Here is a 17440-nt window from a genome sequence, read left to right as displayed (position 1 = left end):
ATTTAAGCGCTAGTGTTTTGTTCTTCTTCTTCTTCTTCTTTTTTTTTGGGGGGGGGGCGCAAAATCTCAACGGGGGCACATTAAGACAGTGTGTGAGATCCTCAGCGAGGGAGCGAAGCGATCGAACAGGGGAGAGTGTGGGAGGGGGATATCTCCCTCCCGAGAGTAGGGATTTTTTTGTTGTTGTTGTAAAAACAGATATTATAACCAGAGTATAATGTGAAGTATATCTAGGTTATGCTCGCAAAAGGAAGCCGACGTTGACTCAGTTACCGGATTGACTTTATTCCAGTCTATATAAACATCCTTTATACAGTGTATTCCATGGGAACGGAAAGGGGTTGTCGTCAGCAGTGGTCAGTATAAGGAATGCATCCAGTCTAATCACTGGCGTCTTACATCAGTATAAGAGAAAGATGATAGATAGTGTGGCATCGGAAGAACAGAGAGTTACTGTCATCAAAGAGGAGAGAAAACAGGGCTGGAAGTAGAGAGGGTGAGAGCAAGAGCGGAAATGATAATACACGTGTCTCAACCTCAGACTTGCATAAGATCAGTTTATCACAACAGAGTATAAAGTCACCGGCGTTTATAGAGCATTTCAAATACATTGATTTTTTTTTTAAATCACTGTGAAGGTATAATGATCATATTACTTTTGAAAACTATATTCATTTTACAAAGTCCGGACAGAGCGAGCGAGCGAGCGCTTCGGAATCACGTATGTAGATTTTCACGTCTAATCAATTAAATTTTGTATTACGCTATTATTGACGCAAGCAAACAGAACACCCGTTGTCACCCAAAACCTTCTCTGAAACAATTGTCTATAGGAACCTACACTTTTATATGCCCGAACGACGTAAGCGAGAACTCAGAATCATCGAATAATTTTGTTTCTCATGAACGAATATGTTCCTGGTAAAGCCACAAAAGTGTTACTTGTTCACCATCTTGGGAATGGCCATGATTTTTTTTCTTGTAATTTCATATGGCTAGAAAACTTATAGACAGAAAGATCCGTCCGTCCGGAGGAGTCTTTTATTTTATTTTATTTTTTGACGTTATCACTCTCCTCCGAAAAGGAGGGGATCCGTGAAGGAAGACGCAGTCTCCGCGGAACATTTCCCCGACGACCAGATACAGACCGATCTTTCGGTCAAGAAAACTTACAGAAAAGGAAAAAAATGAAAGGGTTTACTACCTTCGGTATGTTTCAGGGGGCACACTCGTCGAAGGACGCGAGGCTGCCATCTATACATTGAATTTACTTTTATAAGTTTGTGTAAGTGCTCCTTTAGGGCCGAACATTTCACTTTTTTTTCAGATACATGTATGAAATTGAAAATTTTTAGACACGAAAAGTGCCTTCATTGTTCATTTGTTCAAAAATAAGTGCTCAATTATTTGTTACCTTTCGGGGCCTATGTTAAACGTTCAACACTAAGTCTAGAAAATGGTATAAAACAAAATGTTCAATTAAATTTCAGAACTATTATTATCTTTTCTTATCAAAATTAGGCCGTTGAACTGGAAAAATGCAACAAAGTTATAATTAGCATTCATAATTTGACTTTCATATAGATAGTAAAAAAAAAAACCGCCAAGTGTATCGGTTTCTACCACTCTGGGTAGTTCTACATCTCTAATGTTAGACCTAATGTTAGATCGACACACATATTTTTCAGTTTTCTGTCCACCTAAAAAAAAAAAAAATAAATAACTGTGGCATAAATCCTATACAATAGATTGCTTGTTTGAAGCAATTCGGGGGCAAAGATTATCTTTCATTGTTCAAAATGTTGAGAAGATCTTAATTGCCGTATTGGACTATTATTGGGGGCAATGCACATTGGAAAGAGAAAGTAACTAGAAATGTTGCTATTGCGACCGGTATGCCTCCGCCTTAATGCATGGTTTTCGTAATTATTCCAATCCTGCACTACAATGTCTTGACAATGTGTCATGAGTTTCACATAATTGGCAAAATATTAAATTGTCAGGTTTCTCACAAATGTGTTGAATATGCACTTTCCTTGAGCTAGGTTTAATTGGATGTAAGGCTATACTGCCTATTTAAAGATGAGAAGAGGTATTTGGGAATTTGAGGATTTTTAACTCTATTTTTTTTTTATAAGTCTATGCATTTATTAACTTTCAAGGTTTGGAGAAAAAGTGTAATTTTAATATCAAATGGTAAAATTTTTGCATTTTAACTTGGCCTTTGACCCTATGACCCTAAAATTCCCAACAGTATCACTGTCAGGTAGAACATGCATCTGTTATGTTTAATGGTACCTTGAGTAACTTTCAAGATATGGACAAAGAAATGAAATTTAGCACTTTCACTTGACCTTTGGGCAAGAAACTTCCCAGAGAATCTCTATTGATTTATACAGGTATATATCAAGTTTCAAGAAAAATCTGGCAAGTATTGCATTTAAATATGAGGAAAAAGTGAAATTATGAGGAGTTGACCTTGACCTTTGACCCATGACCCTCACATTCCCTAGATAATCACTGCTTGTCAGAAAATGCACATGGACTAAGTTCTAACTCTTGAACCATTTCCAAGACATGGAGAAAAAAGTGAAATTTTAACATTTTCACTTGACCTCTGACCTTTGACCTCATGACTCGAAACTCTCTCAGGAGAATTTTTATTTGGTATTACATGTATACACCAAGTTTGAAGAAAAAACCTCCAGGCATTACATAGATATGGGGGAAATAGTGAAATTTAGAGCATTTTACCTTGACCTTTTAAGTTTTGGCCCTTGACCTTTAGCATTTTCGCCCAAAAGTTGATAGGCACAATTTTGCCCACTCATGCATATATATACAAAGTTTCATCAGGATACCTTAAACTGTTTTATAGTTACGCTGTCCACAAAATTCATTACGGACGGACGGACAACCCGAAAAAGATAGTAATGCCTCCGGCACCACTTCGTGACGGAGGCATAAAAATGGTAGGCCTGTAGGCCTAACGTTAGACCTAACGTTAGGGCTAAAGCGACATTCCTGAAAAGCACCTTTTGTAGTTTTACTATGGAAAAAATGCCCACTTATGAATTAATAGGCACTGCTTTTCTTAGCGAATTTAAAAACCAACATGCTCTGCTGGTACAAATTACTCATTACCTTTTTTCTGTTCATGCTCGACAAAGTGGAATTCCGAACTGGCGTATTTAGTAAATGTACTGCTGGAACATTAATTAGTGTGTGCCTCATACTTTTCCAGGCAACAAGTCACGTACGCCGCCCTGACCACAGAACAACTGTGGCCCTGACGTGCATACGTATACCCAGTACTGTATTACTACCATTGCCACTGAACTGAGTGGAAGGGGCGCTGTGCGCACTTAGCGCGCAATATCCACACCGAAAAGCCACTACGCTCGTTATCTGCACTGTGTGGGTACAAGTTTTGAAGTCACCAATAAGGTGCCAAGTGACACATGGAGATTTTGTTACGAAATGAGTAATTTTGTCCACAAAATGGAAGTTTGAAATCAGTCATTCCGTTGAAGAAATATTCATTGTGTCATAAAACCAGTTGTTTTGTTAGGACATGTTCATTTTGTGGACTAAAGAGCCATTTCGTAATGATATAGCCCATGCGGCACTTGGCGCCCCATAATTTACACCATTTTGAAGTGACTGTAACTGAGGAACGCACACTTCTTCTGAGCACCCTCTGCACAACAGTAGCGGCTAGTTACAGGGCATTCGCCTAGCCTGCTGATAGACTATCGATATCCTAGACCCCTTCACAAATTCGTACCAAAGATACCAAAATAAATGAAGAAAAATATTAATCAAAAATCAATATTGCAGTTTGGCAAAAAACTGAATAGCTGCAGATATTGAGTATGAATTCCTCTACAAACTACGTTTTGGTTGGAAGATGAAAGCTTTTCTCATGGAATTTGAAGGGACTATATTTCATTGGGTGCATGTACAGAAATAGGTGAATTTTTGAGTGAAAAGAACTCGTAGTCTGGCTTTGCGGACCCTTGGAGAGAGTTTTAGCTGAAGATCCCGGAATGGAAAATTGATGGATGAAAGGGTAAATCTTCCTTATCCAAGTTAGTGAAGATGAAATACCTCATTTCTCCCAGCTATTTTACATATATTTATATTTTTTTTATATTGAGTTTGAACACACATCTCTATGTGGAATTATTTACCTGTGTGAGCCCTACAGTAGAGTGGGCGGGGCTTAAAGGTGGAGTCCTAAAATGGCAGCGCCAACACGTAGGAGTGGCAGGCTACATACAACTTTACAGAGACCTCTGCTGCCAAAAAAGCTTGGGAAGGCAGAAGCACTTGCCCGTGACGTCACACGTCAAGCATAAATAGGCTAAAGTCAGTACTACTGTTGCCTACGACCATACCACGCTGAATATACCGGTTCTCGTCCGATCACCGAAGTCAAGCAGCGTCGGGCCCGGTTAGTACTTGGATGGGAGACCGCCTGGGAATACCGGGTGTTGTAGGCTTTTTGCTGTTTGAAGCACCGGTTTTCCATTCTGTTGACATTAATTTTGTTCCGTACAATGTTTTTGCATGTGGCAATTTCCATGCTCCTTTTCTTTTCGTTTCTTCTGGAAAATCAAATTCAACAGAAAAGATGGCAAGACCTGTCAGGATGTTGGAGCCGCGAGTATGACAGCAAGGTCAAGAGATGTCAATTTTCCCCGAATCTCTTCTGATAGACACGACGCAGTCATGACATCAGGCGTCTTGCCTATTTACATAGATATCATCCACACATCTACTTGTCCAGATTGTCGGGAGTGTTTAAATGCTCTGCGCCCTGGCCTGAAGCTTGATTATTATGACGTCACGCACACTTGCGCTTATACTTGGTAACCAGCAACATTGCAATGACACCTGCCTTCAACCCAGACTGATCAGTGTCAAAACAAACAGCTTTCCAAGAAAGACCGGGCAGTGCAAGCTGGGTTGCACTCCTGCTTCTTTCTCGGCCCTCCTGAGTCCGTGAATTCATCTCAGCTAGGATGTAAACAGTGGTCATGGTTTTCTTCTGGAGCCAAGCAAGGCTGATATGGGGCCGCCGCGTCGGCACCTTGACCTTGAGCGGTATCCACGAATGGCCCTGGGGAGTGCACATCATGTAGTCAAGCAAGCGGTGCCATCAGCATCAGCAGGGTTGCGTTGCCGGCGTAGCCATACTGATGCAGCAGCACCCCCATCCATAGTTACAGCCTGCCAACATCCTGAACGCAGCTCTCCCTCTTCCATTGGTCCAGTGCCATTGGCCGGGCAAAGACTGCCCTCTGCTGCCAAAAAAGCTTGGGAAGGCAGAAGCACTTGCCCGTGACGTCACACGTCAAGCATAAATAGGCTAAAGTCAGTACTACTGTTGCCTACGACCATACCACGCTGAATATACCGGTTCTCGTCCGATCACCGAAGTCAAGCAGCGTCGGGCCCGGTTAGTACTTGGATGGGAGACCGCCTGGGAATACCGGGTGTTGTAGGCTTTTTGCTGTTTGAAGCACCGGTTTTCCATTCTGTTGACATTAATTTTGTTCCGTACAATGTTTTTGCATGTGGCAATTTCCATGCTCCTTTTCTTTTCGTTTCTTCTGGAAAATCAAATTCAACAGAAAAGATGGCAAGACCTGTCAGGATGTTGGAGCCGCGAGTATGACAGCAAGGTCAAGAGATGTCAATTTTCCCCGAATCTCTTCTGATAGACACGACGCAGTCATGACATCAGGCGTCTTGCCTATTTACATAGATATCATCCACACATCTACTTGTCCAGATTGTCGGGAGTGTTTAAATGCTCTGCGCCCTGGCCTGAAGCTTGATTATTATGACGTCACGCACACTTGCGCTTATACTTGGTAACCAGCAACATTGCAATGACACCTGCCTTCAACCCAGACTGATCAGTGTCAAAACAAACAGCTTTCCAAGAAAGACCGGGCAGTGCAAGCTGGGTTGCACTCCTGCTTCTTTCTCGGCCCTCCTGAGTCCGTGAATTCATCTCAGCTAGGATGTAAACAGTGGTCATGGTTTTCTTCTGGAGCCAAGCAAGGCTGATATGGGGCCGCCGCGTCGGCACCTTGACCTTGAGCGGTATCCACGAATGGCCCTGGGGAGTGCACATCATGTAGTCAAGCAAGCGGTGCCATCAGCATCAGCAGGGTTGCGTTGCCGGCGTAGCCATACTGATGCAGCAGCACCCCCATCCATAGTTACAGCCTGCCAACATCCTGAACGCAGCTCTCCCTCTTCCATTGGTCCAGTGCCATTGGCCGGGCAAAGACTGCCCTCTGCTGCCAAAAAAGCTTGGGAAGGCAGAAGCACTTGCCCGTGACGTCACACGTCAAGCATAAATAGGCTAAAGTCAGTACTACTGTTGCCTACGACCATACCACGCTGAATATACCGGTTCTCGTCCGATCACCGAAGTCAAGCAGCGTCGGGCCCGGTTAGTACTTGGATGGGAGACCGCCTGGGAATACCGGGTGTTGTAGGCTTTTTGCTGTTTGAAGCACCGGTTTTCCATTCTGTTGACATTAATTTTGTTCCGTACAATGTTTTTGCATGTGGCAATTTCCATGCTCCTTTTCTTTTCGTTTCTTCTGGAAAATCAAATTCAACAGAAAAGATGGCAAGACCTGTCAGGATGTTGGAGCCGCGAGTATGACAGCAAGGTCAAGAGATGTCAATTTTCCCCGAATCTCTTCTGATAGACACGACGCAGTCATGACATCAGGCGTCTTGCCTATTTACATAGATATCATCCACACATCTACTTGTCCAGATTGTCGGGAGTGTTTAAATGCTCTGCGCCCTGGCCTGAAGCTTGATTATTATGACGTCACGCACACTTGCGCTTATACTTGGTAACCAGCAACATTGCAATGACACCTGCCTTCAACCCAGACTGATCAGTGTCAAAACAAACAGCTTTCCAAGAAAGACCGGGCAGTGCAAGCTGGGTTGCACTCCTGCTTCTTTCTCGGCCCTCCTGAGTCCGTGAATTCATCTCAGCTAGGATGTAAACAGTGGTCATGGTTTTCTTCTGGAGCCAAGCAAGGCTGATATGGGGCCGCCGCGTCGGCACCTTGACCTTGAGCGGTATCCACGAATGGCCCTGGGGAGTGCACATCATGTAGTCAAGCAAGCGGTGCCATCAGCATCAGCAGGGTTGCGTTGCCGGCGTAGCCATACTGATGCAGCAGCACCCCCATCCATAGTTACAGCCTGCCAACATCCTGAACGCAGCTCTCCCTCTTCCATTGGTCCAGTGCCATTGGCCGGGCAAAGACTGCCCTCTGCTGCCAAAAAAGCTTGGGAAGGCAGAAGCACTTGCCCGTGACGTCACACGTCAAGCATAAATAGGCTAAAGTCAGTACTACTGTTGCCTACGACCATACCACGCTGAATATACCGGTTCTCGTCCGATCACCGAAGTCAAGCAGCGTCGGGCCCGGTTAGTACTTGGATGGGAGACCGCCTGGGAATACCGGGTGTTGTAGGCTTTTTGCTGTTTGAAGCACCGGTTTTCCATTCTGTTGACATTAATTTTGTTCCGTACAATGTTTTTGCATGTGGCAATTTCCATGCTCCTTTTCTTTTCGTTTCTTCTGGAAAATCAAATTCAACAGAAAAGATGGCAAGACCTGTCAGGATGTTGGAGCCGCGAGTATGACAGCAAGGTCAAGAGATGTCAATTTTCCCCGAATCTCTTCTGATAGACACGACGCAGTCATGACATCAGGCGTCTTGCCTATTTACATAGATATCATCCACACATCTACTTGTCCAGATTGTCGGGAGTGTTTAAATGCTCTGCGCCCTGGCCTGAAGCTTGATTATTATGACGTCACGCACACTTGCGCTTATACTTGGTAACCAGCAACATTGCAATGACACCTGCCTTCAACCCAGACTGATCAGTGTCAAAACAAACAGCTTTCCAAGAAAGACCGGGCAGTGCAAGCTGGGTTGCACTCCTGCTTCTTTCTCGGCCCTCCTGAGTCCGTGAATTCATCTCAGCTAGGATGTAAACAGTGGTCATGGTTTTCTTCTGGAGCCAAGCAAGGCTGATATGGGGCCGCCGCGTCGGCACCTTGACCTTGAGCGGTATCCACGAATGGCCCTGGGGAGTGCACATCATGTAGTCAAGCAAGCGGTGCCATCAGCATCAGCAGGGTTGCGTTGCCGGCGTAGCCATACTGATGCAGCAGCACCCCCATCCATAGTTACAGCCTGCCAACATCCTGAACGCAGCTCTCCCTCTTCCATTGGTCCAGTGCCATTGGCCGGGCAAAGACTGCCCTCTGCTGCCAAAAAAGCTTGGGAAGGCAGAAGCACTTGCCCGTGACGTCACACGTCAAGCATAAATAGGCTAAAGTCAGTACTACTGTTGCCTACGACCATACCACGCTGAATATACCGGTTCTCGTCCGATCACCGAAGTCAAGCAGCGTCGGGCCCGGTTAGTACTTGGATGGGAGACCGCCTGGGAATACCGGGTGTTGTAGGCTTTTTGCTGTTTGAAGCACCGGTTTTCCATTCTGTTGACATTAATTTTGTTCCGTACAATGTTTTTGCATGTGGCAATTTCCATGCTCCTTTTCTTTTCGTTTCTTCTGGAAAATCAAATTCAACAGAAAAGATGGCAAGACCTGTCAGGATGTTGGAGCCGCGAGTATGACAGCAAGGTCAAGAGATGTCAATTTTCCCCGAATCTCTTCTGATAGACACGACGCAGTCATGACATCAGGCGTCTTGCCTATTTACATAGATATCATCCACACATCTACTTGTCCAGATTGTCGGGAGTGTTTAAATGCTCTGCGCCCTGGCCTGAAGCTTGATTATTATGACGTCACGCACACTTGCGCTTATACTTGGTAACCAGCAACATTGCAATGACACCTGCCTTCAACCCAGACTGATCAGTGTCAAAACAAACAGCTTTCCAAGAAAGACCGGGCAGTGCAAGCTGGGTTGCACTCCTGCTTCTTTCTCGGCCCTCCTGAGTCCGTGAATTCATCTCAGCTAGGATGTAAACAGTGGTCATGGTTTTCTTCTGGAGCCAAGCAAGGCTGATATGGGGCCGCCGCGTCGGCACCTTGACCTTGAGCGGTATCCACGAATGGCCCTGGGGAGTGCACATCATGTAGTCAAGCAAGCGGTGCCATCAGCATCAGCAGGGTTGCGTTGCCGGCGTAGCCATACTGATGCAGCAGCACCCCCATCCATAGTTACAGCCTGCCAACATCCTGAACGCAGCTCTCCCTCTTCCATTGGTCCAGTGCCATTGGCCGGGCAAAGACTGCCCTCTGCTGCCAAAAAAGCTTGGGAAGGCAGAAGCACTTGCCCGTGACGTCACACGTCAAGCATAAATAGGCTAAAGTCAGTACTACTGTTGCCTACGACCATACCACGCTGAATATACCGGTTCTCGTCCGATCACCGAAGTCAAGCAGCGTCGGGCCCGGTTAGTACTTGGATGGGAGACCGCCTGGGAATACCGGGTGTTGTAGGCTTTTTGCTGTTTGAAGCACCGGTTTTCCATTCTGTTGACATTAATTTTGTTCCGTACAATGTTTTTGCATGTGGCAATTTCCATGCTCCTTTTCTTTTCGTTTCTTCTGGAAAATCAAATTCAACAGAAAAGATGGCAAGACCTGTCAGGATGTTGGAGCCGCGAGTATGACAGCAAGGTCAAGAGATGTCAATTTTCCCCGAATCTCTTCTGATAGACACGACGCAGTCATGACATCAGGCGTCTTGCCTATTTACATAGATATCATCCACACATCTACTTGTCCAGATTGTCGGGAGTGTTTAAATGCTCTGCGCCCTGGCCTGAAGCTTGATTATTATGACGTCACGCACACTTGCGCTTATACTTGGTAACCAGCAACATTGCAATGACACCTGCCTTCAACCCAGACTGATCAGTGTCAAAACAAACAGCTTTCCAAGAAAGACCGGGCAGTGCAAGCTGGGTTGCACTCCTGCTTCTTTCTCGGCCCTCCTGAGTCCGTGAATTCATCTCAGCTAGGATGTAAACAGTGGTCATGGTTTTCTTCTGGAGCCAAGCAAGGCTGATATGGGGCCGCCGCGTCGGCACCTTGACCTTGAGCGGTATCCACGAATGGCCCTGGGGAGTGCACATCATGTAGTCAAGCAAGCGGTGCCATCAGCATCAGCAGGGTTGCGTTGCCGGCGTAGCCATACTGATGCAGCAGCACCCCCATCCATAGTTACAGCCTGCCAACATCCTGAACGCAGCTCTCCCTCTTCCATTGGTCCAGTGCCATTGGCCGGGCAAAGACTGCCCTCTGCTGCCAAAAAAGCTTGGGAAGGCAGAAGCACTTGCCCGTGACGTCACACGTCAAGCATAAATAGGCTAAAGTCAGTACTACTGTTGCCTACGACCATACCACGCTGAATATACCGGTTCTCGTCCGATCACCGAAGTCAAGCAGCGTCGGGCCCGGTTAGTACTTGGATGGGAGACCGCCTGGGAATACCGGGTGTTGTAGGCTTTTTGCTGTTTGAAGCACCGGTTTTCCATTCTGTTGACATTAATTTTGTTCCGTACAATGTTTTTGCATGTGGCAATTTCCATGCTCCTTTTCTTTTCGTTTCTTCTGGAAAATCAAATTCAACAGAAAAGATGGCAAGACCTGTCAGGATGTTGGAGCCGCGAGTATGACAGCAAGGTCAAGAGATGTCAATTTTCCCCGAATCTCTTCTGATAGACACGACGCAGTCATGACATCAGGCGTCTTGCCTATTTACATAGATATCATCCACACATCTACTTGTCCAGATTGTCGGGAGTGTTTAAATGCTCTGCGCCCTGGCCTGAAGCTTGATTATTATGACGTCACGCACACTTGCGCTTATACTTGGTAACCAGCAACATTGCAATGACACCTGCCTTCAACCCAGACTGATCAGTGTCAAAACAAACAGCTTTCCAAGAAAGACCGGGCAGTGCAAGCTGGGTTGCACTCCTGCTTCTTTCTCGGCCCTCCTGAGTCCGTGAATTCATCTCAGCTAGGATGTAAACAGTGGTCATGGTTTTCTTCTGGAGCCAAGCAAGGCTGATATGGGGCCGCCGCGTCGGCACCTTGACCTTGAGCGGTATCCACGAATGGCCCTGGGGAGTGCACATCATGTAGTCAAGCAAGCGGTGCCATCAGCATCAGCAGGGTTGCGTTGCCGGCGTAGCCATACTGATGCAGCAGCACCCCCATCCATAGTTACAGCCTGCCAACATCCTGAACGCAGCTCTCCCTCTTCCATTGGTCCAGTGCCATTGGCCGGGCAAAGACTGCCCTCTGCTGCCAAAAAAGCTTGGGAAGGCAGAAGCACTTGCCCGTGACGTCACACGTCAAGCATAAATAGGCTAAAGTCAGTACTACTGTTGCCTACGACCATACCACGCTGAATATACCGGTTCTCGTCCGATCACCGAAGTCAAGCAGCGTCGGGCCCGGTTAGTACTTGGATGGGAGACCGCCTGGGAATACCGGGTGTTGTAGGCTTTTTGCTGTTTGAAGCACCGGTTTTCCATTCTGTTGACATTAATTTTGTTCCGTACAATGTTTTTGCATGTGGCAATTTCCATGCTCCTTTTCTTTTCGTTTCTTCTGGAAAATCAAATTCAACAGAAAAGATGGCAAGACCTGTCAGGATGTTGGAGCCGCGAGTATGACAGCAAGGTCAAGAGATGTCAATTTTCCCCGAATCTCTTCTGATAGACACGACGCAGTCATGACATCAGGCGTCTTGCCTATTTACATAGATATCATCCACACATCTACTTGTCCAGATTGTCGGGAGTGTTTAAATGCTCTGCGCCCTGGCCTGAAGCTTGATTATTATGACGTCACGCACACTTGCGCTTATACTTGGTAACCAGCAACATTGCAATGACACCTGCCTTCAACCCAGACTGATCAGTGTCAAAACAAACAGCTTTCCAAGAAAGACCGGGCAGTGCAAGCTGGGTTGCACTCCTGCTTCTTTCTCGGCCCTCCTGAGTCCGTGAATTCATCTCAGCTAGGATGTAAACAGTGGTCATGGTTTTCTTCTGGAGCCAAGCAAGGCTGATATGGGGCCGCCGCGTCGGCACCTTGACCTTGAGCGGTATCCACGAATGGCCCTGGGGAGTGCACATCATGTAGTCAAGCAAGCGGTGCCATCAGCATCAGCAGGGTTGCGTTGCCGGCGTAGCCATACTGATGCAGCAGCACCCCCATCCATAGTTACAGCCTGCCAACATCCTGAACGCAGCTCTCCCTCTTCCATTGGTCCAGTGCCATTGGCCGGGCAAAGACTGCCCTCTGCTGCCAAAAAAGCTTGGGAAGGCAGAAGCACTTGCCCGTGACGTCACACGTCAAGCATAAATAGGCTAAAGTCAGTACTACTGTTGCCTACGACCATACCACGCTGAATATACCGGTTCTCGTCCGATCACCGAAGTCAAGCAGCGTCGGGCCCGGTTAGTACTTGGATGGGAGACCGCCTGGGAATACCGGGTGTTGTAGGCTTTTTGCTGTTTGAAGCACCGGTTTTCCATTCTGTTGACATTAATTTTGTTCCGTACAATGTTTTTGCATGTGGCAATTTCCATGCTCCTTTTCTTTTCGTTTCTTCTGGAAAATCAAATTCAACAGAAAAGATGGCAAGACCTGTCAGGATGTTGGAGCCGCGAGTATGACAGCAAGGTCAAGAGATGTCAATTTTCCCCGAATCTCTTCTGATAGACACGACGCAGTCATGACATCAGGCGTCTTGCCTATTTACATAGATATCATCCACACATCTACTTGTCCAGATTGTCGGGAGTGTTTAAATGCTCTGCGCCCTGGCCTGAAGCTTGATTATTATGACGTCACGCACACTTGCGCTTATACTTGGTAACCAGCAACATTGCAATGACACCTGCCTTCAACCCAGACTGATCAGTGTCAAAACAAACAGCTTTCCAAGAAAGACCGGGCAGTGCAAGCTGGGTTGCACTCCTGCTTCTTTCTCGGCCCTCCTGAGTCCGTGAATTCATCTCAGCTAGGATGTAAACAGTGGTCATGGTTTTCTTCTGGAGCCAAGCAAGGCTGATATGGGGCCGCCGCGTCGGCACCTTGACCTTGAGCGGTATCCACGAATGGCCCTGGGGAGTGCACATCATGTAGTCAAGCAAGCGGTGCCATCAGCATCAGCAGGGTTGCGTTGCCGGCGTAGCCATACTGATGCAGCAGCACCCCCATCCATAGTTACAGCCTGCCAACATCCTGAACGCAGCTCTCCCTCTTCCATTGGTCCAGTGCCATTGGCCGGGCAAAGACTGCCCTCTGCTGCCAAAAAAGCTTGGGAAGGCAGAAGCACTTGCCCGTGACGTCACACGTCAAGCATAAATAGGCTAAAGTCAGTACTACTGTTGCCTACGACCATACCACGCTGAATATACCGGTTCTCGTCCGATCACCGAAGTCAAGCAGCGTCGGGCCCGGTTAGTACTTGGATGGGAGACCGCCTGGGAATACCGGGTGTTGTAGGCTTTTTGCTGTTTGAAGCACCGGTTTTCCATTCTGTTGACATTAATTTTGTTCCGTACAATGTTTTTGCATGTGGCAATTTCCATGCTCCTTTTCTTTTCGTTTCTTCTGGAAAATCAAATTCAACAGAAAAGATGGCAAGACCTGTCAGGATGTTGGAGCCGCGAGTATGACAGCAAGGTCAAGAGATGTCAATTTTCCCCGAATCTCTTCTGATAGACACGACGCAGTCATGACATCAGGCGTCTTGCCTATTTACATAGATATCATCCACACATCTACTTGTCCAGATTGTCGGGAGTGTTTAAATGCTCTGCGCCCTGGCCTGAAGCTTGATTATTATGACGTCACGCACACTTGCGCTTATACTTGGTAACCAGCAACATTGCAATGACACCTGCCTTCAACCCAGACTGATCAGTGTCAAAACAAACAGCTTTCCAAGAAAGACCGGGCAGTGCAAGCTGGGTTGCACTCCTGCTTCTTTCTCGGCCCTCCTGAGTCCGTGAATTCATCTCAGCTAGGATGTAAACAGTGGTCATGGTTTTCTTCTGGAGCCAAGCAAGGCTGATATGGGGCCGCCGCGTCGGCACCTTGACCTTGAGCGGTATCCACGAATGGCCCTGGGGAGTGCACATCATGTAGTCAAGCAAGCGGTGCCATCAGCATCAGCAGGGTTGCGTTGCCGGCGTAGCCATACTGATGCAGCAGCACCCCCATCCATAGTTACAGCCTGCCAACATCCTGAACGCAGCTCTCCCTCTTCCATTGGTCCAGTGCCATTGGCCGGGCAAAGACTGCCCTCTGCTGCCAAAAAAGCTTGGGAAGGCAGAAGCACTTGCCCGTGACGTCACACGTCAAGCATAAATAGGCTAAAGTCAGTACTACTGTTGCCTACGACCATACCACGCTGAATATACCGGTTCTCGTCCGATCACCGAAGTCAAGCAGCGTCGGGCCCGGTTAGTACTTGGATGGGAGACCGCCTGGGAATACCGGGTGTTGTAGGCTTTTTGCTGTTTGAAGCACCGGTTTTCCATTCTGTTGACATTAATTTTGTTCCGTACAATGTTTTTGCATGTGGCAATTTCCATGCTCCTTTTCTTTTCGTTTCTTCTGGAAAATCAAATTCAACAGAAAAGATGGCAAGACCTGTCAGGATGTTGGAGCCGCGAGTATGACAGCAAGGTCAAGAGATGTCAATTTTCCCCGAATCTCTTCTGATAGACACGACGCAGTCATGACATCAGGCGTCTTGCCTATTTACATAGATATCATCCACACATCTACTTGTCCAGATTGTCGGGAGTGTTTAAATGCTCTGCGCCCTGGCCTGAAGCTTGATTATTATGACGTCACGCACACTTGCGCTTATACTTGGTAACCAGCAACATTGCAATGACACCTGCCTTCAACCCAGACTGATCAGTGTCAAAACAAACAGCTTTCCAAGAAAGACCGGGCAGTGCAAGCTGGGTTGCACTCCTGCTTCTTTCTCGGCCCTCCTGAGTCCGTGAATTCATCTCAGCTAGGATGTAAACAGTGGTCATGGTTTTCTTCTGGAGCCAAGCAAGGCTGATATGGGGCCGCCGCGTCGGCACCTTGACCTTGAGCGGTATCCACGAATGGCCCTGGGGAGTGCACATCATGTAGTCAAGCAAGCGGTGCCATCAGCATCAGCAGGGTTGCGTTGCCGGCGTAGCCATACTGATGCAGCAGCACCCCCATCCATAGTTACAGCCTGCCAACATCCTGAACGCAGCTCTCCCTCTTCCATTGGTCCAGTGCCATTGGCCGGGCAAAGACTGCCCTCTGCTGCCAAAAAAGCTTGGGAAGGCAGAAGCACTTGCCCGTGACGTCACACGTCAAGCATAAATAGGCTAAAGTCAGTACTACTGTTGCCTACGACCATACCACGCTGAATATACCGGTTCTCGTCCGATCACCGAAGTCAAGCAGCGTCGGGCCCGGTTAGTACTTGGATGGGAGACCGCCTGGGAATACCGGGTGTTGTAGGCTTTTTGCTGTTTGAAGCACCGGTTTTCCATTCTGTTGACATTAATTTTGTTCCGTACAATGTTTTTGCATGTGGCAATTTCCATGCTCCTTTTCTTTTCGTTTCTTCTGGAAAATCAAATTCAACAGAAAAGATGGCAAGACCTGTCAGGATGTTGGAGCCGCGAGTATGACAGCAAGGTCAAGAGATGTCAATTTTCCCCGAATCTCTTCTGATAGACACGACGCAGTCATGACATCAGGCGTCTTGCCTATTTACATAGATATCATCCACACATCTACTTGTCCAGATTGTCGGGAGTGTTTAAATGCTCTGCGCCCTGGCCTGAAGCTTGATTATTATGACGTCACGCACACTTGCGCTTATACTTGGTAACCAGCAACATTGCAATGACACCTGCCTTCAACCCAGACTGATCAGTGTCAAAACAAACAGCTTTCCAAGAAAGACCGGGCAGTGCAAGCTGGGTTGCACTCCTGCTTCTTTCTCGGCCCTCCTGAGTCCGTGAATTCATCTCAGCTAGGATGTAAACAGTGGTCATGGTTTTCTTCTGGAGCCAAGCAAGGCTGATATGGGGCCGCCGCGTCGGCACCTTGACCTTGAGCGGTATCCACGAATGGCCCTGGGGAGTGCACATCATGTAGTCAAGCAAGCGGTGCCATCAGCATCAGCAGGGTTGCGTTGCCGGCGTAGCCATACTGATGCAGCAGCACCCCCATCCATAGTTACAGCCTGCCAACATCCTGAACGCAGCTCTCCCTCTTCCATTGGTCCAGTGCCATTGGCCGGGCAAAGACTGCCCTCTGCTGCCAAAAAAGCTTGGGAAGGCAGAAGCACTTGCCCGTGACGTCACACGTCAAGCATAAATAGGCTAAAGTCAGTACTACTGTTGCCTACGACCATACCACGCTGAATATACCGGTTCTCGTCCGATCACCGAAGTCAAGCAGCGTCGGGCCCGGTTAGTACTTGGATGGGAGACCGCCTGGGAATACCGGGTGTTGTAGGCTTTTTGCTGTTTGAAGCACCGGTTTTCCATTCTGTTGACATTAATTTTGTTCCGTACAATGTTTTTGCATGTGGCAATTTCCATGCTCCTTTTCTTTTCGTTTCTTCTGGAAAATCAAATTCAACAGAAAAGATGGCAAGACCTGTCAGGATGTTGGAGCCGCGAGTATGACAGCAAGGTCAAGAGATGTCAATTTTCCCCGAATCTCTTCTGATAGACACGACGCAGTCATGACATCAGGCGTCTTGCCTATTTACATAGATATCATCCACACATCTACTTGTCCAGATTGTCGGGAGTGTTTAAATGCTCTGCGCCCTGGCCTGAAGCTTGATTATTGTGACGTCACGCACACTTGCGCTTATACTTGGTAACCAGCAACATTGCAATGACACCTGCCTTCAACCCAGACTGATCAGTGTCAAAACAAACAGCTTTCCAAGAAAGACCGGGCAGTGCAAGCTGGGTTGCACTCCTGCTTCTTTCTCGGCCCTCCTGAGTCCGTGAATTCATCTCAGCTAGGATGTAAACAGTGGTCATGGTTTTCTTCTGGAGCCAAGCAAGGCTGATATGGGGCCGCCGCGTCGGCACCTTGACCTTGAGCGGTATCCACGAATGGCCCTGGGGAGTGCACATCATGTAGTCAAGCAAGCGGTGCCATCAGCATCAGCAGGGTTGCGTTGCCGGCGTAGCCATACTGATGCAGCAGCACCCCCATCCATAGTTACAGCCTGCCAACATCCTGAACGCAGCTCTCCCTCTTCCATTGGTCCAGTGCCATTGGCCGGGCAAAGACTGCCCTCTGCTGCCAAAAAAGCTTGGGAAGGCAGAAGCACTTGC

The 17440-nt window shown here is 47.4% G+C and overlaps 13 non-coding genes across 13 annotated transcripts; all 13 read left to right on the top strand.

The window, feature by feature from the left end:
• Nucleotides 1-4386: 4386 nt before the first annotated feature.
• LOC140243199 (5S ribosomal RNA) lies at nt 4387-4505 on the top strand. Its single transcript, XR_011902206.1, has one exon. It is a non-coding gene; the product is annotated as a 5S ribosomal RNA (ribosomal RNA).
• Nucleotides 4506-5394: 889 nt separating this feature from the next.
• Nucleotides 5395-5513, top strand: LOC140243198 (5S ribosomal RNA). The gene has a single exon (XR_011902205.1). It is a non-coding gene; the product is annotated as a 5S ribosomal RNA (ribosomal RNA).
• An 889-nt stretch (nt 5514-6402) lies between these two features.
• On the top strand, nt 6403-6521 carry LOC140243196 (5S ribosomal RNA). The gene has a single exon (XR_011902204.1). It is a non-coding gene; the product is annotated as a 5S ribosomal RNA (ribosomal RNA).
• An 889-nt stretch (nt 6522-7410) lies between these two features.
• On the top strand, nt 7411-7529 carry LOC140243195 (5S ribosomal RNA). The gene has a single exon (XR_011902203.1). It is a non-coding gene; the product is annotated as a 5S ribosomal RNA (ribosomal RNA).
• Nucleotides 7530-8418: 889 nt separating this feature from the next.
• Nucleotides 8419-8537, top strand: LOC140243194 (5S ribosomal RNA). Its single transcript, XR_011902202.1, has one exon. It is a non-coding gene; the product is annotated as a 5S ribosomal RNA (ribosomal RNA).
• Nucleotides 8538-9426: 889 nt separating this feature from the next.
• LOC140243193 (5S ribosomal RNA) lies at nt 9427-9545 on the top strand. Its single transcript, XR_011902201.1, has one exon. It is a non-coding gene; the product is annotated as a 5S ribosomal RNA (ribosomal RNA).
• An 889-nt stretch (nt 9546-10434) lies between these two features.
• LOC140243192 (5S ribosomal RNA) lies at nt 10435-10553 on the top strand. Its single transcript, XR_011902200.1, has one exon. It is a non-coding gene; the product is annotated as a 5S ribosomal RNA (ribosomal RNA).
• Nucleotides 10554-11442: 889 nt separating this feature from the next.
• LOC140243190 (5S ribosomal RNA) lies at nt 11443-11561 on the top strand. Its single transcript, XR_011902198.1, has one exon. It is a non-coding gene; the product is annotated as a 5S ribosomal RNA (ribosomal RNA).
• Nucleotides 11562-12450: 889 nt separating this feature from the next.
• LOC140243189 (5S ribosomal RNA) lies at nt 12451-12569 on the top strand. The gene has a single exon (XR_011902197.1). It is a non-coding gene; the product is annotated as a 5S ribosomal RNA (ribosomal RNA).
• An 889-nt stretch (nt 12570-13458) lies between these two features.
• Nucleotides 13459-13577, top strand: LOC140243188 (5S ribosomal RNA). Its single transcript, XR_011902196.1, has one exon. It is a non-coding gene; the product is annotated as a 5S ribosomal RNA (ribosomal RNA).
• Nucleotides 13578-14466: 889 nt separating this feature from the next.
• On the top strand, nt 14467-14585 carry LOC140243187 (5S ribosomal RNA). The gene has a single exon (XR_011902195.1). It is a non-coding gene; the product is annotated as a 5S ribosomal RNA (ribosomal RNA).
• Nucleotides 14586-15474: 889 nt separating this feature from the next.
• On the top strand, nt 15475-15593 carry LOC140243186 (5S ribosomal RNA). The gene has a single exon (XR_011902194.1). It is a non-coding gene; the product is annotated as a 5S ribosomal RNA (ribosomal RNA).
• An 889-nt stretch (nt 15594-16482) lies between these two features.
• On the top strand, nt 16483-16601 carry LOC140243185 (5S ribosomal RNA). Its single transcript, XR_011902193.1, has one exon. It is a non-coding gene; the product is annotated as a 5S ribosomal RNA (ribosomal RNA).
• The last annotated feature ends 839 nt before the right edge of the window (nt 16602-17440 follow it).

This window comes from Diadema setosum, chromosome 19, assembly GCF_964275005.1.
Source record: "Diadema setosum chromosome 19, eeDiaSeto1, whole genome shotgun sequence".
In the NCBI taxonomy this organism is placed as follows: Eukaryota; Metazoa; Echinodermata; class Echinoidea; order Diadematoida; family Diadematidae; genus Diadema; species Diadema setosum.
Note: the sequence above shows the minus strand (reverse complement) of the source record. Positions and strands in the feature narration are given on the sequence as shown.